This window comes from Ursus maritimus, unplaced genomic scaffold (assembly GCF_017311325.1).
Source record: "Ursus maritimus isolate PB19 unplaced genomic scaffold, ASM1731132v1 scaffold_9, whole genome shotgun sequence".
Lineage (NCBI taxonomy): Eukaryota > Metazoa > Chordata > Mammalia > Carnivora > Ursidae > Ursus > Ursus maritimus.
The window spans coordinates 34,386,602-34,411,018 of NW_024427107.1; the positions used below are offsets into that span (position 1 = coordinate 34,386,602).

Genomic DNA, 24,417 nt, shown 5'->3' on the forward strand with positions numbered 1-24,417 from the left:
AATCTTGGTAGTTTATAGGTTTCCAGGAAGGATTCCATCTCTTCCAGATTGCTTAGTTTATTGGCATATAGCTGTTGATAAAAATTTCTAATAATCCTTCCAATTTCAATGGTGTTCGTTGTGACCTCTCCTTTTTCATTCATAATTTTAATAATCTGGGTCCTTTCTCTTGTCTTTTGGATAAGTCTTGCCAGTGGTCTGTCAATTTTATTGATTCTCTCAAAGAACCAGCTTCTAGTCCTGTTGATCTGCTCTACTGTACTTCTGGTTTCTGCTTGATTGATTTCAGCTCTAATTTTGGTCAACTGCTTCCTCGTGCGTGGATTAGGCCTGTCCCTCTGTTGCTGTTCCAGCTTCTTGAGGTGAGAATATAAAAACTGCATTTTAGATTTTTCTATTCTTTTGAGTGAGGCTTGGATGGCTATGTATTTCCCCCTTAGGACTGCCTTTGCAGTATCCCATAGGTTTTGGACTGTTGTATTTTCATTCTCATTGGTCTCCATAAATTGTTTAAATTGATTTTTGATTTCCTGGCTTATCGAGTCATTCCTGAGCAGGATGGTTCTTAATCTCCTAGTGTTTGAGTTTCTTCCAAATTTTTCCTTGTGGTTGAGTTCCAATTTCAGAGCGTTGTGGTCTGAGAATATGAAGGGGATATTTTCAAACTTTTGTTATCGGTTGAGACCTGTTTTGTGTCCCAGAAAATGGTCTATTCTTGAGAATGTTCCATGGGCATTAGAATAGAATGAGTATTCTTTGGTTCTGGGGTGTAGTGTTCTATATATATCTATGAAGTCCAATTCGTCGAGTATGGCATTCAAAGCCTTTGATTCTTTGCTTAGTTTTTGCCAGGGTGTTCTGTCTATTTCTGATAGTGGAGTGTTGAGGTCCCCTACTATTAATGTATTTTTATCTATATGTCTCTTTATTCTGGTTAAGAGTTGGCTTGTGTATCTTGCTGCTCCCCTGTTGGGGGCATATATATTTATAATTGTCATATCCACTTGTTGAATACTTCCTTTAAGAATAATATAATGCCCTTCTGCATCTCTAACTATAGTCTCTAGTTTAAAAACCAATCTATCTGATATGAGAATTGCTACCCCAGCTTTCTTTTGAGTTCCATTTGCGTGAAAGATGGTACTCCATTTCTTACTCTCAGTCTGAATGCATCTTTGGATTCGAAATGAGTCTCTTGTAGACAGCAAATGGATGGGACATTTCTTTTTATCCAATCTGCAACCCTGTGGCCTTTATGGGAGCATTTAAACCATTTACATTGACACTAAGAACTGAGAGATAGAATTTTAATGATGCCATGTTGCCAGTAAAGTCTTTGTTTGTATTGGTTGTGACTTTCTGTTCTGTATCACTCTTGGGGCCTTTTTACCTTTATAGAACCCCCCTAATATCTCCTGTAGGGCTGGTTTCGTGGTTACGAAATTGGTTAATGACTGGCGATTCTGGAATGCTTTATTTCTCCATCAATTCTGAATGACAGCCTTGTTGGATAAAGGATCCTTGGCTGCATGTTTTTCTCTGAAAGAGCTTTAAAAATGCCCCCCCAATCCTTTCTCTCATTCCAGGTCTGTGTAGACAGGTCTGACGTAATTCTGATGCCTTTGCCTTGGTACGTGAGAAATTTCTTTGCCCTGGCCGCTTTCAATACTGTATCTATCCTTGGATCTAATATTTGCAAAATGCACTATGATTTGACGTGGCGTAGGTTTGTCATGGTTGAGCTTGGGAGGGGTCCATTTACAGAGAGGACCCCTCCTCTCTGCCTCTTGGACACAAATGTTTGTTTCCCTCGCTAGATTAGGGATGTTCTCAGCTACAATTTGTTCAAATATCTCTTCTAGACCTCTGTTTTTCTCCACCCCCTCGGGGATGCCGATGATTCTGACATTGGATCGTTTCATTGAGTCAGTAATCTCCCCTAACCTACATTCGTGGGCATGGATTTTTTTAAGACCAGCTTCTATTTTCTTTTTTTCCTCTATTAACCCATCCTCCAATTCACTAATATGTTCCTCTGCTTCGGTGACCTTGGCCATCAGAACCTCTAGTTTTGCCTGCATTTGGCTCATAGAATTTTTAATTTCTGTCAGATTCGCTCTCATTTCTGTCCTTAGGGATTCTATATTCTCAGTAACCTTTTCGTTAATAGTTTTTTCAATTCTACTCATCATTTTGACCATCAGTACTCTGAATTCCATTTCTGATAATTTGGTTACATCCATATCCATTATTTCTGTGGCAGAGACCACAGACTCACTGTCTTTTCTTTGCTGGGGGAGGGGGGGCTTCTCCTTCTTGTCATTCTGATGAGGAGAGATTGCTGGGTTGTCCAGAGCCCAAATTATTGACTGGGTCCCAGGCCGTGCCCCTTGTTTTATAGGGATCTTAGGGATGTGGGCTTCTTCTTTAAAGATTTTATTTATTTATTTATGTGGCAGAGAGCCAACCAGCGAGAGAGGGAACAGAAGCAGGGGAGTGGGAGAGGAAGAAGCAGGCTCCCAGCGGAGGAGCCCAATGAGGGACTCCTTTCCGGATCGCCGGGATGACCCCCTAAGCCGGGGACAGGTGCTCAATGACTGTGTAACCCAAGTGCCCCAGGTTGTGGGCTTCTTGATTTTTCAGCCTGCCTTCTGTGCTCTGGAGGAGGGGCCTGCTGCGCAGATACTCAGGCAATCTTGTTTGGGTAGAGTCTCCATGTCCCCTGTGAGGGGGGATGGGGACGAGCACGCTGTGAACCGGTATTTCCAGGCTTTTGTTCTCTGGCGGCTTTCCCTGGTGGTCTGCTGTGCCTCTTCTGAGAGTCAGAGCAGCAGAGGCTGAATTGTGACAGAACAGAGGGATTGCGGCCCGTTCTCCACTGATGTTCTGGCCACTTTAACTCTGTTACTGTTGGTGCTGCTCAACCCTGCAGCCTCCGGGGATGTGCGCCCCACACCCGGCGTCTCAGCTCTCACTTCCGGGGCCAGCGGGTCTCTGTCCTTTGTGTTTCTAACGCCGCCAGCCGCCCCCGCGCGCTCCCGGATCTCCGGGTCTCAGTCTAAGCCCGGTGAGTACACCGGGATTCCGGAGTTCCATGAGAAGCCTGGTGGCGCGCGCTCCTGGTTCATTCAGGGCCTTAGTCTGCTGTTTCGTGGGTGCCGTCTGTGAGTCCGCCCGTCCCCCCCCCCGCAGGTGGCTACCGCTTCCCAGCACCCGAACGCGGCTCCCTCCCCCTTCCGTTTATCTTCCAGTATCTGTGCCCGGTTTCATGTCTCCCCGCTTTGTACCTCAATACTCAGCACTGGAGATATTCACTTGTAGAGATCCAGATGTATCTTCCTGCATCTCAGGCTGATTCCATGGATGTTCAGGCTGGTCTGGTAGCTATCCAGCTCGACTCACAGAGGCTGAAAAAGGCATCCCCTACTCCTCCGCCATTTTAACTCTCCTCAACAACTTTCCTATATATTATATAGCATTGTTAACAGCATGTTGTGTATTATATCCCTAGTACTTATTTATTTTATGACTGGAAGTTTATACCTTTTGACAACCTTCCTCCAATTCCCCCCTTCTCTAACCCTCACTTCGGATTACTGCAAATTTTTTTTTTCCATAAGGTTTTTTTTTTTTTTAATATTCTGCAAATAAGTGAGATCATACAATATTTGTCTTTCTCTTCCTCACTTACTTCATTTAAGATAATGCCTTCAAGTTTCATCCATGTTGTCACAAATGGTAAGATTTCCTCATTTGTAATGGTTGAATAATTCTCCATTGTATATATACAATGTGTGTGTGTGTGTGTGTGTGTGTGTGTGTGTGTATCATAATTTCTTTATCCATTCATCCATTGGTGGGCACTTAGGTTGTTTTCATATCTTAGCTATTGTAAATAATGCTGCTAAGAACATAGGGGTACAGATATCTTTTTGAGTTAGTCTTTTCATTTTCTTTAGATATATTTCCAGAAGTAGAATTTCTAGATCATATGGTAGTTCTATTTTTACTTTTTTGAGGAATCTTTATACTGTTTTCCGTAGTGTGTGTACCAGTTTACAATCCCACCAACAATGTACAAGGGATCCTTTTCCCCCACATCCCACTAGCATTTGTTATCTTTTATCTTTTTGATGGTGGCCACTCCTAACAGGTGTGAGGCGATATCCCATTGTAATTTTAATTTTTACTTCCTTAATGACTAGTACTATTGAGCATCTTTCATGTACCTGTTAGCAATCTATGTATCTTCTTTGGAAAAATGTCTTTTGCCCGTTTTTAAAATTGAATTATTTGGTTTTTTGCTATTAAGTTGTATGAGTTCTTTATATATTCTGGATATTAACTTCTTCTTAGATATATGGTTTGCAAATATTATTTCCCATTTTGTAGCTTGTCTTTTCACTTTGTTGATGGTTACTTTGCTGTGCAGAAGCCTTTTAGCCTGATGTAGTCTCACTTATTTTTTATTCAGTTGCTTATGTTTTAGGTATAATTTCTTTAAAAATTATTACCAAGACCCATGTCAAGGAGACTTTTTCCTATATGTTTTCTAGGAGTTTCATGGCTTCAGAGTTTAATTTAAGTCTTTAATCCATTTTGAGTTAATTTTTGTGAGTGGTGTAAGATAGGGCTCAAGTTCTATTCTTTTACATAAATATCCAATTTCCCCAGCACCATTTATTGAAGAGACTGTCTTTTCTCCACTGAGTATTTTTGACTCCTTTGTCAAATATCACTGACCATTTATGCCTGGGTTTATTTCTGAGTTCTCAATTCTGTTCCAGTGGTTATTTGTCTGTTTTTATACCAGTATCATACTGTTTTTAATTACTACAGCTTTATAGGATAGTTTGAAAAGAGAGAGTCTGATGTCTCCTGCTTTGTTCTTCTTTCTTATGATATCTTTGGTTATGTGGGGTCTTTTGTAATTTCATGTAAATTTTTGGAGTATTTTTTTTTTTTCTGTTTTCTTAAAGAATACCATTTGAATCCTGATAGGGATTGAATTGAATCTATAGATGGCTTTTGGTATTATTGACATTATAACAATATTAATTCTTCCAATCTATGAATACAGGATACCTTTTCATTTATTTGTGTTTTCTTCAATTTCTTTCATTAGTGTCTTGTAGTTTTCAGAATAAAGACCTTTCACCTCATTGGTAAAATTTATTAAGTATTTCATTGTTTTTGATGCTATTGTAATGGGATCAATTTCTTTATTTCCTTTTCAGAAAATTTTTTGTTAGTGTATAGGAACACAGCTAATTTTTGTATGTTAATTTTGTATCCTGCAACTTTCTGAATTTGTTTATTAGTTCAAACAGTTTTTTGGTTGAGTTTTTAGAGTTTTCTATATATAAAATCATGTCAGTATGTCAACTAACTGGAATTAAAATAAAAACTTAAAAAAAAAAAGAAACTAAAAAATAATAAGATAAAATCATGTCATCTGCAAATAGTGATGATTTTACTTCTTCCTGTCCAATTCTAGTGATTTTTATTTATTTTTCGTGCCTGAGTGCTCTAGCTAGAACTTCTGGTACGGTGTTGAATCAAAGTGGTGAGAGTGGGAACTCTTGTCTTGTTTCTAATCTTAGAGGAAAAGCTTTCAACTTTTCATCATTGAGTATGATGTTAACTGTGGGCTTGTTATACATGACCTTTATTATGTTGAGATATGTTCCTTCTAAGCCCAATTTGTTAAGTGTTTTTTATCATGAATATAGGTTGAATTTTGCCAAATGCTTTTTCTGCATCAATTGAGATGATTATATGGTTCTTTTCTTTCATTCTATTAATATGAGGTAGTGAAATGATTTGTGTATGTTGAAACATCTTTGCATCCCAGGGATAAATTCTATTTTATCATGGTGAATGGTACTTTTAATGTGCTACTGAATTCAGTTTACTAGTATTTTATCAAGAATATTTGCATCTGTATTCATCAGGGATGTTGCCTTTGGTTCTCTTTCTAGTAGGGTCCTTATCTGCCTTTGGTATCAGGATAATAGTTTGGAAGTGTTCTTTTCTCTTTGATTTTTGGAAGAGTTTGAGAAGGATTGATATTACTTTTTTAGGTGTTTGGTAAAAATAACCAGTGTAGCCATGTGGTCCTGGGCTTTTCTTCATTGACAATTGTTCAATCTCCTTATTAGTATATCTTTCTATCTGTAGAAAGAAAGAGAGAAAGATCATATGTTTTATTAGCTATGAAAAAGGTGAGAACACTACAGGTACAGGCATTTAAAGCCATAAGAGACTACTATGAGCCACTATAGCCAATAAATTTGAATATTTAGATAAAATGGACAACTACCTGGAAAAGCAAAACCTTAGAAAATCTTTACAAAAAGGGGAGCCAGGCTGGCCTAGTCAGTAGAGCATACAGCTCTTAGTCTTGAGGTCATGAGTTCAAGCCCCATGTTGGGCATAGAGCTTACTTAAAAAAAAAAATCTTAACAAAAAGAAATAGAAAATGAAAATAATTTTATGTCTGTTAAAAAAACTCAATACATAATTTAAAATCTTCCTATAAAGACCCATTTGGTTTGGTAATCTGTGAATTCTACCAAATATTTAAGGAAGACATGTGTCAATCCTACACAAACCCTTCTGAATAGGAAGAAAAACAGTCCTAAACTTTTTAAAATAGGCTTTATACCAAAACACCTCAAAAATATTATAAGAAAAAAATCTCTGGCCAATATCATAAATAAACATATATTCAAAATTGTACTAATATGTTAGTATGCTGAATCCAGAAATATATAGAAAGAGCTATTTATCACAACTGAGTTTGGTTTATTCCAGAAATATAAGGTTAGTGTAAACTAAAAAATGTATCAATATATTTCACTATATTTTCAGAATAAATGAAAAACATCATATAATCGTTTTTTTTCAGAAACCCTTAGTTTTTTAATTTTTTATTCAATGAACTCAGACACAGTACCATTTCTATAACTATTACTGAAGTTTCAGAGCTTCATGTAAGCACTATAATAAAAATATGTCAACTCTTGAAGGCATTCTTCTTCAGGAAAACCTGCTCACAGCAGGGCCCTTTGAATCACATCCTGTAGATCAATCTGATATTACTTTTTCAGCTGTCCCTCCTGAGATCTCTCTGAAGCTACAAAGAAAAGGAAACAATAATTCTTTTATGGCTATCATAATTACTGAAATGGAATCACATGGTGTTTCTGCATGCACTTTTGCAAAAGTGTGCTTCTTTGCTTGTTAAAACGTTGTTTAAAAAGGAGTGAAAATTTTGTGTCAGAGCCGAGTGGAATTCAGAGATGACATCTTTATGCTTTTATTCTTGTCTGTAGCAGTCACTTGAGTTGGAGAGAGGCAACCTTATCCCAAATAAAATCTGCTTATTGAATGACCTCTCACTGCCAGACTACTTTTATTTGTTATTCAAATACAGTTTAAAAGTTATGATAATACTATAGACACACCAAAAACTGCTTTCTAGTTTCTAAATTTAGCTACATATTCTCTTCTCTGATTAAATTGCAACTTCCTGATGTGGGTAATGTAAAGTTGGTGCATTTGAAAATTATTCTAAATTATTAAATGCAACTTCCTGATGCGGGTAATGTAAAGTTGGTGTGCTTATAAAAATGAATTTAATGCTAACATCTATTACATTAGTGATGTCCCTATACTTTTATACCCATAAAAATGAAGAAAAATCCATATAATTTTGTGGTGTACCTTCTGTTAGTAATCAATGAGTTACAATGAGGTCATTATCCATTTTCTACCTTTTTATTGAGATAAACAAAACTTAGCTAAAATACTGGCCATTTATATAATACAATAATGTCACTTGCTTAACTTTCCTGAGGCCTCAATTTCTCATTTGTGAAATTGTTACAAGAATAGCTATCTTGTAGATCTTAGGTGAAAATTGCAAAAGATAACATGAAGTTTGTCTGGCATTTAATATGTTCAGTCAAGTTTTCGTTTCCTTGACTTCTTTCTTTACCAGGCAATTTCTTTTCTGTGTCCCACTCACAGACCCAGAAGAAAGAGCTCCTTAATCAGTCTCTCCTAATTGGACCAGGGATATATCCTTAATTAATGTAAACAAATTTATAGGTTGGGACAAGCCAATTATCTTTTCTCAATAAATAAACTCTGTCATAAATACTGGGGCCAACTGGTAGTTTCCTGAATTACAAGATTATGTCAACTTGATTTGGGGGTCTCCACATTAGGTGTTGTATAAAATGAGGCAGTGGAGAAAGTGAACAGATAATTTAAGGGGAAGTATGTAGGAGTATGAGAGGGACTTCATAGTTTCCAATGTACAAAGCTAGCTCCCTTGTCTCCTAATATTTCTGATCTCATATTTAATTTTCATTATGCCATTTTGTAAGAGTCTATTTTATATGCCCTTTTTAAGCAAACATTTTTTTATTTTAGCTAACTTAAATGTGTTCTAATATTACAAATTAAGTGAGTTTGAGTTATTAACTGTTCCAGTGCTTCTAAAATTCTGTTATTTAAAGCAGCTTTTGTTATTTTTCAAGATACTAAGTTACAACATGATTTTTATTAGTATTTATTTCTAAGTCGACTATAAAATTGTTACTAGGTTTGCTGATATTACATAGTATGTTTTGAAACTGACATCTTTACCTTAAAAATATTAGTGAATTCATCATATATTTCAATACTATGGAGATTACATAAGGTCAAGGAGGAAAAATGATCAAAAAGTTTGTCCAATAATTGAATGGACTGTGCATGAAATACCATGATCCCAAATTTTAGTACATATTAATATTTATGAATATATTACTTAGGGTACTTTTGACACAAATTTAAAAACAGACCTAATTAAAAGTATAAAGTTATTTATTATGTAAGAAGAAGCAAACTATCCAAAGATGTCAGCAAAGATCTCTTTAAGTCTTTTCAGTCAGCTCTCCTCAATGTGTTGGCTATAGTTCTTAGTCTTGTCTTTTCATGCATCCAAAATGCTGCTGTAGGCTCTGTGGTCCAGCACAACTTTGTCCAAAACATAAAGGGCAGTTGCCCATCCCCAGATTGTTTTTAAATCCTGGAATTTAGATTTCCCCAGAAGTCTCCCAGCACACTTCCTGTTATATCCCATTGGATTTAAATGTCTGGTGTGCTCTACTGTTCAAGAAGAATTTTGAATAATTCCACTTTATTCTCAAATGTGCTCCTGTTTAGATGATAGATTATAATTAAGTTTGGTCACATGCCTATGCCTTAGGAGCATGAGATCCTGAATGAAAAAGCAAATAATCTAGTATTTTTAGCCTCTCATAGAAAGTGATTTTTGGCAAGGGATAATGTAATGGCTTTGGGGTAGGCAACCAATAATGTCTGCCACATGTTACGTACTGAACCATTTCCAATTTCTGATTATGAAGTTAGACATTATATAAATTAAATTAATTTATGCTAAAATTCTCTGTGATAATCAAGGTGTCTGTGAATGTGAATTTAGGAAAAAGTACAAATGAGTCAATTTTATTGTTAGGGGAAATTCAACTTGGTCTTCCATATCAAAATATTGATAAAGATTAGCAACTTTTCCACTTTTTGCTTATTTTTTATTACTTTTGATGGTATTCTAAATATTTTCTTTGCTTTTCCCCTAGAATTAGACCCAGTGACCAAGCAACTTATGCTCCATACAGCTAAACCAACTTTTGGCCATCTGACAGATGTAAGTAAAATGTCCAAGTTATAATAAATACCACTATTCATGGTAATTAAATTCAAGCATTTATTATATTTTAATGTTTAGTAGGCTTGCTACTAAAATGGCTGGAATATCATTCACTCCCTAGAAAATAATGGAGTAGGATACTTCCACCACTTACGTGTTTTAATGTGGGGTTATGGTAATATTATTGGCAATGTGGAGATTTATAATAGACTACAAAAATTTTCATAGTCTGTCTCAACAAAAGGGTACCATATAATCATCCTTAGATAAAAGAGATTCACCTAAGGGGCGCCTGGGTGGTAGAGTCGGTCGAACCTCCAACTTGATTTTGGTTCAGGTCAGATCTCAGGGTTATGATATTGAGCCTCATGTGGGGCTATGTAATCTGCTCAGAGTCTGCTTAAGACTCTCTCTCCCTCTCCCTCTTCCTTCCCCCATCCCACTCTTTCTCTCTCTCTCTAAAATAAATAAATAAAATCTTTTTAAAAAAACAGTTTCACCTATGTTTTCTTCTAGGAGGTTTATAATTTCAGATCTTACATTTAAGTCTATAATTAATTTTGAGTTGATTTTTTTGTATGATGTAAGATAAGGGTCCAGTTTCATACTTTTACATGCCTATAATATGTGACAACATGGATGAACCTTGAGGTACTTACGCTAAATGAAATAAATCAGTCACAGAAGGACAAATATTCCATGATTTCATTTATATGGGGTATCTAAATTAGACTCATGGAAGCAAAGGATAGAATGAGAGGGAAATGGGTAGTTGCTAATCAATGTATAAATTAAATCAGTAATCAATAAAAGCAATAATATAATCAATAAAATTTCAGCTATGCAAGATGAAAATGTTCTAGAGAGCTACTATACAACGTTTTGCCTAGATAACAACATTTTATTGTTAACTAAAAATCTGTTAAGGGATAAATCTCATGTTAAGTGTTATTAGCATAATAAAATAATTTTTATAATTTCACATTTTTAAGAGCAATACATTTAAATAGATATTTCAAAAGCTGTGCATAATTGTTTTTAGTTTAACATGTCCTTTTTATGTGACTAAGTTATTACTGGTAGTTGTAATAAATACATATTATACCAATCTCTATAAAACTTACATTTACAATATGCTATAGAATGCATAGAGGACCATTATAAATTAGATCACATTAGAATAATTAGTTTATGTTAGAATATTTGATAACTTATATAAGAAATGTGAAGAAACCCTTGAACAACTTTATGATATAAAAAATAATATGGAGAAAGTTTATATCCATAACATTCCGGAGAGGTCTGGAGAAAGCCAGATGGCCTGATGGTATTATTCTACATGTAAGGAAGGCAGAACCCAAGTCCACATGTCTGGAGAGGGTGTTTGTAAAAGGTGGCAGACTATGATGTCTCATATGAGAAAAAGGTAGAGAAGTCAAAGGGTAAGGAAACAGGTTGGCTGTTTAACCAAATAGGGTCTTTGAGGACCAAAAATCCCTTAAGGGAATTTTTAAAGTCTAACTTGCTAATAGCGTGGTGCTCAGTGCTAGCCTTGCCCTCTATCTCCCTACAAAAATCATTAGTGAAATCTACATGACTCACTCTGATACTTTCAGTGTTTTCTTATGGTTAAATTTGGACACATGTTGAGTCTTCCTTTAAGACTAATGTGTGGTGAGGATAGAAATCCCCCAAAGGGGACAACATCTGGGTTGTATTTTGAGAACTTAACTGGGATTTGTGATTAAGGTGCAGTTCTCAGCTGTATTTTGTATTAAATCATCATGATGAAAGTGAGACGAGTGTTTCCTCACTGTGGTTGCCAAATGACACAAACCATGATGATAGTTGGCATATGACTTCATAGAAGAGGAACATTATGAGATGAGCATTTGAAAAGTTTAATACTAAAGATTAAAATAAAGTGCTAAATTCATGTACCATTTCATGTATTGAGTGAGAGAATCAAGAAATGATATTCTAAGTCTCAGGCTAGTAATGGATATGCAACTGAGCTACAAAAGTTAACCAAGTTCTTAAGATAGCAAAACCTTTCCAGGATTATAATAAGATGTTCATGCTGATGTTGCCTGGAGTGGTAGAATTTCTTGGAGAAAGTACTCTACTGGGTGATTTGGTCAACAATTGAGTATTAGAATGATTTGTTGAGGTCAGAGGCAACCAAAAAATAGAGAAATGTATGGGGAATGTAATGCCAGTGACATAAGAAAAATATTTTGATTTGTGGTTAGACTATGCCATTGAAATGATCAGGAGTAGGAGGTATAAAGTAGAGAAATGAAAAAGATTACAAAATCATTTTCAAGACCAGTGCTAAGAATTACATAAGGTGGACATGTCTCTGTTTTGGTGGCAATATGTTATAAAGTGGAAAGTAGCCAGGATTAAGATGACAAGATTCTGATAATAAGTCAAAAAGACAGGTAATAAGAGATTTCTACATGTATTTTAGAACTCCAGAGACTTTGTAATAAGACTTGTGATAAGATTATGTGGAGAAAATGTTAGAAATACCCAGAGATAGTCACTTCAAGAGCTATTTATAAATAAGCCCTCCTGGAAAGACCTTGAATTCATTAAAACCCCAAATTTTCCTCCCTCCTATCTGTCTCTTAGTAAAGCTGATTCAGGAGGAAGAAGATTAGAGGTAATAATGTCCGCCTTTAGTAGATAAAATGGAATCACTGACTCGAAACTTCAGTTGTCAGTTCAAAGTGGGCCATTTGCAGATTACTAACATGTGGCTCAGCTGCCTGAGGTCATCATATGGGTTAGAGAACAGGAAAAAATTGGCTTCAAGAACTTGCCCTGGGCACTGAAATTGCCCACTAATTTAATTCTGGTCTGATGGTTGTCCTATATAGAGCTGATATGACCAAAGAGACATGAAGAAGCAGATTTGGAAATAAAAACAAAGGACTATGCAAGACCCTAGGAAGTAGAAACACTTAACCACTCATTTTAGGTTGTTTTAAGGGTACAAATTATATGCTTGTCATAAAGAAGTTAAGCTCATAAAATGAGAGTAGTTTGAAAGTAAGGCAGAAATACCAGTATTAAAAGGCCCACGTAAAGATGTTTCTGGCAGGTGGGCTCTGACTCAGGATGAAATGTGGTTAGTGGGTGAGGACTGAACTTCTGAGTTCCCCTCTGTACTTCCCCTTTTGTAGCACTAATCGCATATTCCCTGAACTTAAGATATACCTACTGACCTCTGCTGATGCAAGTATAAATTTGCCTGACTCTGCTGAGAGGGGACAAGCCAGAATTAAGAGAAAAGACTCTCCTGAACGCTAAGTCATCAGACTGGATAGAAACACTACTCAGAAGAGAACACTGAGAAGGCTCCTTTATTCCTTAGGAGAGGAGTTTAAGCCAGTACTCAGTGGAGCCCTAGGTATCACAAGTAAATTCTGGTGTTCTTGAGACTTTTTTGAGGGGGATACAGATGTTCTTTGTGGGAAATATATAAATGAGAAATAGGACTTTATTCATGGGGTTAGTGGATATAGGAAGTGCTGGAAAGGGCTGGCTTACTGGCAGGAACTGCCACCTGCATGAGCAAAGATATAAACTATGCATTCTGGGGAACTGAACATAATAGGGAATGTGATATATCAGAGAAACAGGCATTTAAAAGGCAGCAGAAAGAGCAAAATGGGGTAAGGAGAAAATCTGAGGTTGGAATTGTGGCCAGAGAGAGACTTAGAAGACAATACACATTTCTAATTAAACTTTTAAGTTGTTTGCAGTGTCAGGTTTAAAAGTAAAAGTTTTCTTTCTCTTAGAATCTCCAATTGCTCACTAATGATTTTTATGTGATTTTTTTGTTTTATGTTCAGTGGAGAAAAGGTGGCAAATCCAACTTCAGGTTTAGGGAGAGTGGCAAGAATAGATGCTGCATACAAAGCCAGCCACATGTGTTAAACCAGGTAGCACAAGAAAAATAAAACACTTTATTCTCCAGCGTGTTAATAATCATGCAATTGCTCACTTTTAATTCTGTATTTGTCACTATGTTGTTTTCTGACAATTCTAAATCTACTTCAGATTTGGCCTCCTTCAAGGCCTTCTATTAGTGAAATCTACATGACTCGCTCTGATACTTTCAGTGTTTTCTTATGGTTAAATTTGGACACATGTTGAGTCTTCCTTTAAGACTAATGTGTGGTGAGGATAGAAGTCCCCCAAAGGGGACAACATCTGGATTAGATTTTGAGAACTCAGCTGGGATTTGTGATTAAGGTGTAGCTCTCAGCTGCATTTTGGATTAAATCATTATGGTGAAAGTGAGACAAGAGTGTTTGCACAAGCTAGTATTGTTTTAACTAATTCCAGCAAAATCAAAATTAAAAGAACAGAATATATATCTGAATAAAATATCTGATTCTTTCATGCACTTTATTCATGCTCATCAGAATTTTTTTCACAGACCTACAATTATTTTGACTAGTTTATAGAAATGAGGAGTTTCAGACACAGCTCATTAGTGCCTGTATAATTATTGGATGTTTAAACAAAGCCAAATTCTTATGGCCATAAACAGCCAGCATTGCAGTTTAGCTTGGAGCTCACTCCCTACTCATCTGCTCAAGCTATGTTTAATTCTCCTGTGTTTACTCTTAAAAACTCTGTTGTTTGGGGGCACTTGGGTGGCTCAGTCTGTTAAGAGTGTGACTCTTGATTTTGGTTCAAGTCATGATCTCAGGGTAGTGGGACCAAGTTCTGTTTTGGGCTCTCTGCTCAGTGGAGAGTCTGCTTGTCTCCCTCTCCCTCTGCCCCTCCCCTCTGTGCAACTCTCTCTCTCACTCACTTTAAAACAAATCTTAAAAAAAAACAAACCCAAAAAATTGTTGTTTTACCTTTCACAATTAATCTACAATAAATCTGGAAATGACTTTTGTGTATGGTATGAATTTAAGGTCAAGTGTTTTATTTTGTTTTTCTTTTTAACATATGTCCAATTTTCCCAGCTTTATGTATTGAAAAGACCATCCTTTACTCATTGAACCAATTGCCATCATTGTTATAAATCACATGATTATATACATGTGAGCCTATTTATATATTCTCTGTTATGTAATATAGGTACATTTCTCCCCCTACACCAATGCCAAAATAGCTTAATTTTTGAGGATTATATATAAATTCTGACTTTTTTTTGTAGAATAAATCTTCCTGCTTTTAAGGATTGAAACTATAAAACTCATAGTAGAAAATATATGAGAAAATCTTCATGACATTAGTCTATGCAATGATATCTTGAAAATGACACCCAAAGCACAGCAATAAAGGCAAAAATAGAGAAGTGGGACCATATCACACCAAAAAGCTCCTGCATAGCAAAAAATAAAAATTAAAAAAAATTAAAAAAATCAACAAAATGAACAGATGAGCTATGAAATAGGAGAAAGTATTGACAAACCATATATTTGATAGGGGTTAATATCCCAAATACAGTAGAGCCTCCTTCAATTCAATCTTCTTTTATTTCTACTTATTATGTTTAGGTTTTAGAGCTTTTTGAGTCTACTGGTATATATCTTTCATTAGTTTTGGAAAATTCTCAGCCAGGAATTTTTTCAAATAAAGGTCCTGCCCCATTCTTTTCCCTCTCCATCTCGGACTCCATTTAAATATATGTAAGAAATTTGTACTTTGAGTGTCTTGTCTCCTATACATTTTCTATATTTCTATTTCTTTTTATCACTGTTTCAGAATATTTGCATACATTTCAGTTATTCTTCCTTCCAGTTCACTAATCCTATCTTTTACCTAATTTGCTGTTAAATGTAGCTGTTGAGTTCTTAATTTCCAAATCTGGCTTTTTATCCAAAGGAAATGAACAACACTAATTTAAAAAGATATATGCACACCCATATATTCACTGCAGCACTATTTACGATAGCCAAGATCTGGAAGCAACTTTAGTGTCCATTGATGGATGAATGGGTAAAGAAATTGTGGTTTATATACATAGAAGAATATTATTTAGCTTTTAAAAGAAGAATGATGTCTTGCCATTTGTGACAAAACAGATGGACTTTGAAGGCATTATGCTAAGTGAAGTAAGTCAGTCAGAGAAAGACAAATATTGTATGATCTCTTTTATATGTGGAATCTAAAAAATAATATTAGTAAATTAAAAAAACAAAACAAAACAAAACAAAACAAGCTCATAGAGACCAAAAACAGAATTAGTGATTGCCAGAGATAGGGAGTAGGGTGGGAGAAATGGATAAACTGTGTTTTTTTTTTCAGTTTAAATAAATTGAACAAAAAATATATAGGCTCAAATTATCAGATGATATCTACATTTTTCCATCCTTTTAGCCCACATTTCCCACTTTTTCTTGAACATATTCGTCAAAGGGTTTTTTTTGTTTTTTGTTTTTTACTGTAGTAAGAACACTTAACATGAGATTACCCTCTTAACAAATTTTTAAGTGCCTACAAAATGTTAACCAGAGACGCAATGTTTGTATACTTGATGTCTAGAGCTTACTCATCTTGTGTAACTGAAACTTGATACCTATTGAACAACAACTCCCTATTTTCCTCCGTCCCCAGCCTCTGCAAACCACCATTCTACTCTCTAATTCTATGAGTCCCACTGTTTAGACACCTCGTATAAGTGGAATCATGTAGCATTTGTCCTTCTATGACTGGCTTATCTCACTTCACATAATATCCTCCAGTTCATCTAGGTTGTTGCATATGGCAGAATTTCCTTCTTTTTTTAAGGTGGAATAATATTCCATTGTATGCATATACCATATTTCTTTATCTAAATGATGATGGGCACTTAGGTTGTATCCATATCTGACTGTTGTGAATAATGTGTCAATGAGCATGGGACTGAATATGTAACTTTGAGATCCCAATTTCAGTTCTTTTGAATACATACCCATTAGTGGCATTGATGGATCATATGGTAGTTCTATTTTAATTTTTGAGGAACCTCTATACTATTTTCCATAGTGGCTGCACCATTTTAGATGCCAATTTCTATGTATTCTTATCAACAGTTGTCTTTTATTTTTTAATAATAGCCATTATAGCAAGTATGAGGTGATATCTTATTGTAGTTTTGATTTGCATTTCCCTGATGATTAGTGATGTTAAGCAACTTTGCATACATGTGTTGGCCATGTGTATGTCGTCTTTGGAGAAATGGCTATTCAAGTTGTTTGCTCATTTTTAAGTCAGTGTATTTGTATTTTTGCTATTGAATTGAAGGAGCCTCTACTGTATTTAGGATATTAACCCCTATCAAATATATGGTTTGTCAATACTTTCTCCTATTTCATAGCTCACCTGTTCATTTTGTTGATTTTTTTTTTTTTTTTTTTTTTTTTTTTTTTTGCTATGCAGGAGCTTTTTGGTGTGATATGGTCCCACTTCTCTATTTTTGCCTTTATTGCTTGTGCTTTGGGTGTCATTTTCAAGATATCATTGCATAGACTAATGTCATGAAGATTTCCTCATATATTTTCTACTACGAGTTTTATAGCTTCAATCCTTAATTTCTAACTCTTTAATTCATTTTGAGTTGATTTTTATGTATGGTGTCGGATAAGTATCCAGTTTCATCCTATTGCATGTGTATATCTAGTTTTCCCAACACCATTTGTTGAAGAGATGATCCTTTCCCCATTCTACGTTCTTGGCATTATTGTTGAAAATCATTTTATGGTATATGTGTGAATTTATTTGGGGGCTCTTTATTCTGTTCCATTGATTTATCTATCTGTTTTTATATGAGTGAGATACTGTTTTATTGCTGTAGCTTTGTAATTTGAAATCAAGAAGTATGATGCCTCCAGCTTTGCTTTTTTCTCTTAAGATTGCTTTGGCTATTTGGGGTCTTTGTGGTTTCATAGGAATTTTAAGATTGTCTTTTCTATTTCTCTAAAAAATACCTTTGGGGTTTTTATAGGGATTGCACCAAGTCTGTAGAACACTTTGAGTAGTATGGATATTTTAATAATATTAATTCTTCCAGTTCATGAGTACAGGTTCTTTCCATTTATTACTGACTTCTTTAATTTCTTTTATCACCACTTTATAGTTTTCAGTGTACAAGTTTTTTATCTCCTTGGTCTGATGCTATTGTAAACAGGATTATTTTCTTAATTTCCTTTTTGGATGGCTCATTGTTAGTATATAGAAATACAACCAATGTTGATTTTTGTGTCCTACAACTTAATTTTTTTTCAGAGTGAGGAAGAGTACAAGCAGGGGGAGGGGCAAAGGGAGAGGGAGAGAATCTTAAGCAGACTCCATGCTGAGCACAAAGTCCAACACGGGGCTCTTTCTCAGGACCCCAAGATCATGAATGGAGTAGAAATCGAGAGTTGGATGCTTAACTGACTGAGCCACATAGCCATTCCTGTGTCCTGCAACTTTAAAGCCAGACAAAGACACTACAAGAAAACTGCAGCCCAATATCCTTGGTGAACATAGAATCACAAATCTTCAACAAAATACTAGCAAACCAATTCATCAGCACATTAAAAGGATCACACATCATGAGAAAGTGGGATTTATCCCCAAACAAGGTTGGTTCAACATAAATCAATTAATCTGCTATGCCACATTGATAGAATGACAGAATAAAAGTCACTTGATCATACCAATATATGCATAAAAAACATTTGACACAATTAATTACCCTTTCATGGTAAAAACTGTCATCAAACTGGGTATGGTAGGAAGGTACCTCAACATAGTAAAGACCGTAATTAACAAGCCCACAGCTAATATACTCAGTGTTAACAAACCAAAAGTTTTCCTCTATGATCAGAACCAAGGTAAGGATGACTACCACACCACTTCTATTCAGCATACTACTGGAAATCCTAGTCAGAACAATTTGACAAGAAAAAAGAAAGCATCCAAATTGGAAAGAAAGAAGTAAAATACTGTTGGGCTTGAGCTTATAAATGTAGAAAACCCTAAAGACTCCACAAAACAAAACTGTCAGTTATTTTAAAGTCCTTATTTACTATAGCATCTGAATCATCTGTGCATCTAGATCATCTAATTTTTTTTTCTTAGTTCTCTCTCATATTGTCTTACTTGTTGCCATGCCCAGTAATTTTCAGTCTAACGCTAGATATTTTGTATAAAAATGCAGGAGACTTCCCATGATATCCTCCTAGTAATAAGCTTCTTTGTTTCTTCAGTAGGCGGATGGAATGGGAAGTTCAAAACTTAAAGCAAGCAGGGAATTAAGGCTGCATCACAACTTTGGTAATAGTCTATTATTTCATTCTTGTCATTCACCAAGGTTTAATGGAATTTGAAAACATCATGTGGGCCCTTCCCCTAACAGTTCCTGAAATCTATTTTTACCTCTCCAGGAAAAACTGCTGAAAATTCAGCTTTTTTTTTTTCCCCCAGTGGTTTTTGGCTAAGCATTTTAGGTTCTTGCCTTGCATGGCTTAGGGGATAGGGGTGATAATTTACCGTGTGTTTGAGGCCCATAAAGTCTTTAATTTTGTCACTATAAACACAAGACACCATGATTATCAGATCTTTATGTCTTCACAGGATTATAAGATATCTGAAGGCTTAAAAAAAAAAAAAAAGATTTTTCCCAGCTTTTCTAATTGTGTTTAGCAGGNATGACAGTCTACCACAAAGTAATCCACTTTACCCAGAAGCAGAAGTTCTGCATATATTTCTACTGAAAAACATGAATCAAAACATTTTCCCTGGTTAATTTTATTTCCATATTTAGGCTGTACCACTTTTTATGGTTTCCCATCTCAGGGACATGCCTACAGTACATTTTTTAACAAGTGCCTGGCAGTATTTTTTCCCCAGTGAATGGTTCAAGACTATCAGTCCCTAATATCTGAAACATTCAAATGGCCTCCCTGCACCTGTATGGTTTCCACCACAGGAATACCTTTGCTTAAGACAATAAACTATTCTATCTCTTAAACATTTTTATGCTAAGATTTTGCCATGTGCATGAAAAGACACTCCTTTTCTCTTCTTTGTGGAAAGGTTAGACTTCAAGGAGGATACTTAGTGGCCATGACTTGATAAATAAATGAGGTTCTTGCAGAACAATGGAAGTGTGACAGGTATATGAGTAATTGCTGACAGAATGTACAAAAATATTGTAAATACAGAAAGACTAGAGACTACTTTAAACTAGACTTGAGGGGTGCCTGGGTAGCACAGCGGTTGGGCGCCTGCCTTTGGCTCAGGGCGTGATCCTGGCGTTATGGGATCGAGCCCCACATCAGGCTCCTCCGCTATGAGCCTGCTTCTTCCTCTCCCACTCCCCCTGCTTGTGTTCCCTCTCTCGCTGGCTGTCCCTATCTCTGTCAAATAAATGAATAAAATCTTTAAAAAATAAAAATAAAAAAATAAACTAGACTTGAATCAAGATGAATAGGGAGGAAAAGGAGCAGAGAGAATAAAGAAGAACATTTATTTACTTTTTTTCTTATTGAAACATTTATTCTATTTAAATTCAATTAGCCAACATAGAGTACATCATTAGTTTCAGATGTAGTGTTCAATAATTTATCAGTTGCTATAACACCCAGTGCTCATCACATCGCATGCCCCCTCAATGCACATCACCCCATTCCCCACTCACCTTCCCTACACAAACCCTCAGTTTGTTTCCTACAGTGAAGAGTCTGTTATGGTTTTTCTCCCAAGAAAAATGTTTAAAGCATTGTGAATCAAGTTCAATATTAGACCAAACTAATAAAGGGTATGTAACACATAGTTCATAGTTGGTGAAACATATTAAGAATAAAACTAGATATTTGTTCAATGAAAAGGAGGTGTGGTAAATGGCAAGGCAAAAGGAAAATTAAGAAGTTCCTTTTTATTTGGGACTTCTCTATTCCTTGGTTCATCTGTCAGTGACAATGTTACTTCCTGAAATATTCTGATAATCTCTGTAAAAATGCGTATGTGTTCCACCAAAAAAAGAATAAATATTGTCCAGGAAATTCAGTTTATAATGCTTATTCTGGTGTCTACCATTTTTACCTGGCTGAAATTTTGTATTGTGTGTGCAATATTTTGCTGAGTGGTACATGACCACAATCAGGAGCACAGCAGCAGTGAAGAGGCCACAGGAATACATAGAGTCCCAAGTCTGTGCTCCTGGCGTCCCCCACTCACCTGAGGGGTTGATATTCAAAGACAGAAAAGGCAACAAGACAGCAAAATGGAGGAGGTCTGTAGGTGTAATGTTTCTTCACCTTAAAATGTATGTGGTATACATATCTGTTTTAGTTTCTTTTTGACATTTGACTTGGTGACCAGTCTGAATGGGCTAAATTTTAAAAGTGAAGAAAGGAATTATTTTCATTTTTATACTATTTTCTCTATTTGATATATTAAAAACAAATATATGACTCTTGGGGCACCTGGGTGGCACAGCGGTTGAGCGTCTGCCTTCAGCTCAGGGCGTGATCCCGACATTATGGGATCGAGCCCCACATCAGGCTCTTCTGCTGTGAGCCTGCTTCTTCCTCTCCCACTCCCCCTGCTTGTGTTCCCTCTCTCGCTGGCTGTCTCTATCTCTGTCAAATAAATAAATAAATAAAAATCTTAAAATAAAATAAAATAAAATAAAAACAAATATATGACTCTTAACATAGACTACATAAGGGTCACTTGTAGAAATTTTTAAACAGTCATATTTGATTTGCTCTTTCCTTACTCTGCAATTTCTAATTCAGGATACTTGAAATGTATGTCAGACACCTGCATTTTTAAAAGTTTTATAAATGATTGCACTCAAGCTCCCTTCAGACTTGGAAACATTTGCCTGGCATCAATCTGAAAACATATTTTTTAAACATTGCTATTTGGTCCTGAAATAAAAGCTGCACTATTTTGACTCTTAGACTAATCCAGGGTATCTATTAAGTGTATATACGTGTCATCAACACTATTACTTTTCAAAAGATGATGAAAACCCTATTTTAGTTCTACTAACTCTTTTCTTTATTTTAAAGTTATTTTTAAAATTTTATTTATTTATTTAATTTATTTTTGAAGGAGGGAGAGCTCATGAACAGGAATGGGGGGTGTTGAGGGAGGAGCAGATGGAGAGGGAAAATCAGACTCCCCACTGAGCAGGGAGCCTAATGTGATACGGGGCTCAATCCCAGGAACCTGGAATCCGGACCTGATCCAAAGGCAGACATTAATGGACTGAGTCAGCCAGGTGCTCCTTTTTCCCCCCCTTTTTGAAATTTCAATTTAATTAACATACCGTGTATTATTAGTTTCAGAGGTAGAGTTTAGTGATTCATCAGTTGTATATAATACCCCGTGCTCATTACGTCAAGTGCCATCCTTAATGCCCATCACCCAATTACCCCATCTCTCCATCTACCTCCCTCCAGCAATCCTCAGTTTGTTTCCTATAGTTAAGAGGCTCTTACGGTTTGTCTCCCTCTCTGATTTCATCTGACTTTATTCTTCCTTGCCTTCCCCTACAATCCTGTCTTGTTTCTTAACTTCCATATATGAGTGAAATAATATGATAGTTGTCTTTCTCTGATTGACTTATTTCCCTTAGCATAATAGTCTCTAGTTCAAATGGTAAGATTTCATTTCTTTTTTTTTTTTTTTTGATGGCTGAATAATATTCTATTGTATATATATATACACCACATCTTGTATATCCATTCACCTGCTGATGGACATCTAGGCTCTTTCCATAGTTTGGTTATTGTGGACATCGCTGCTATAAATATTGGGGTACAGGTGCCCCTTCAGATCAATGCATTTGTATCTTTGGGGTAAATACCTAGTAGTTCAATTGCTAGGTCATAGGGTAACTCTATTTTTAACTTCTTGAAGAACCTCCATACTGTTTTCCAGAGTGGCTGTACCTGCTTGCATTCCCACCAACAGTGTAAGAGGGTTCCCTTTTCCCTGCATCCTCACCAACATCTGTTGTTTCCTGACTTGTTAATTTTAGCCATTCTGACTGGTATGAAGTAGTATCTCATTGTGGTTTTGATTTGTATTTCCCTGATGCCAAGTGATGTTGAGCATTTTTTCATGTCTATTGGTCATTTGTATGTCTTCTTTGGAAAAATGTCTATTCCTGACTTCTGCCCATTTGTTGACTGGATTGTTTGTTTTTTGAGTGTTGAGTTTGATAAGTTCTTTATAGATTTTGAATACTAGCCTTTTATCTGATAAGACATTTGCAAATATCTTCTCCCACTCTGTAGGTTGTCTTTTGGTTTTGTTGACTATTTCCTCTGCTGTGCAAAAGCTTTTTATCTGGATGACGTCCCAATTGTTCATTTTTGCTTTTGTTTCCCTTGCCCTTGGAGATGTGTCTAGCAAGAAGTTGCTGCGGCTGAGGTCAAAGCAGTTGCTGTCCACATTTTCCTCTAGGATTTTGATGGATTCCTGTCTTACATTTAGGTCTTTCATCCATTTTGAGTCTATTTTTGTGTATGGTGTAAGAAGATGGTCCAGTTTCATTCTTCTGCATGTGGCTGTTCAGTTTTTCCAACATGTCTCTTGTTAAAGAGATGACCTTTTCTCCATTGGATATTCTTTCCTGCTTTCTTGAACATTAGTTGATCATTGAGTTGAGGGTCTATTTCTAGGTTCTCTATTCTGTTCCACTGACCTGTGTGTCTGTTTTTGTGCCAGTACCATATTGTCTTGATGATTACAGCTTTGTAGTATAGCTTGAAGTCCGGAATTGTGAAGCTACCAGGGTTTGTTTCCTCCCCTGCCCCCAACATTCCTTTGGCTATTTCGGGTCTTTTCTGGTTCCATACAAATTTTAGGATTATTTGTTCCAGCTCTGTGAAAAATGTTGATGGTATTTTGATAGGATGCATTGAATATGTAGATTGCTTTGGGTGGCATAGACATTTTAGCAATATTTGTTCTTCCAATCCATGACCATGGAACGTTTTTCCATTTCCTTGTGTCTTCCTCAATTTCTTTCACAAATGTTCTATAGTTTTCAGAGGACAGATCCTTTGCCTCCTTGGTTAGGTTTATTTCTAGGTATTTTATAGGTTTTGGTGCAATTGTAAATGGGATAGATTCTTTCATTTCTCTTTCTTCTGTCTCATTATTAGTATATAGAAATGCAGCTGGTTTCTGTGCATTGATTTTATATCCTGCCACTTTCCTGAATTCCTGTCTGAGTTCTAGCAATTTTGGGGTGGAGTCTTTTGGGTTTTCCACATAGAGTATCATGTCATCTGCAAAGAGAAACAGTTTGACTTCTTTGCTGATCTGGATTCCTTTTATTTCCTTTTGTTGTCTGATTGCTGAGGCTAGGACTTCTAGTACTATGTTGAACAGCAGTGGCGATAGAGGACATCCCTTTCTTGTTCCTGACCTTAGGGGAAAAGCCCTCAGTTTTTCTCCATTGAGAATGATATTCACTGTGGGCTTTTTATAGATGACTTTTATGATATTGAGGTATGCTCCCTCTATCCCTACACTGTGGAGAGTTTTAATCAAGAAAGGATGCTGTATTTTGTCAAATGCTTTCTCTGTATTTATTGAGAGAATCATATAGTTCTTGTCCTTTCTTTTATTAATGTGGTGTATCACATTGATTGATTTGCAGATGTTGAACCACTCTTTTAGCCAAGGAATAAATCCCACTTGGTCTTGATTAATAATCCTTTTAA

General features: G+C 35.9%; 1 long non-coding RNA gene across 1 annotated transcript in view; it reads left to right on the forward strand.

Annotated features, from left to right (window-relative positions):
• The first annotated feature begins 3,715 nt into the window (after positions 1–3,715).
• The window catches only part of LOC103661407, a 41,718-nt gene continuing 21,016 nt past the window's right edge, over positions 3,716–24,417 (forward strand). Inside the window, exons 1-2 of the long non-coding RNA XR_568061.1 lie at positions 3,716–3,738; positions 9,654–9,721. This is a non-coding gene — a long non-coding RNA (uncharacterized LOC103661407). The remainder of the gene's footprint in view (positions 3,739–9,653; positions 9,722–24,417) is intronic.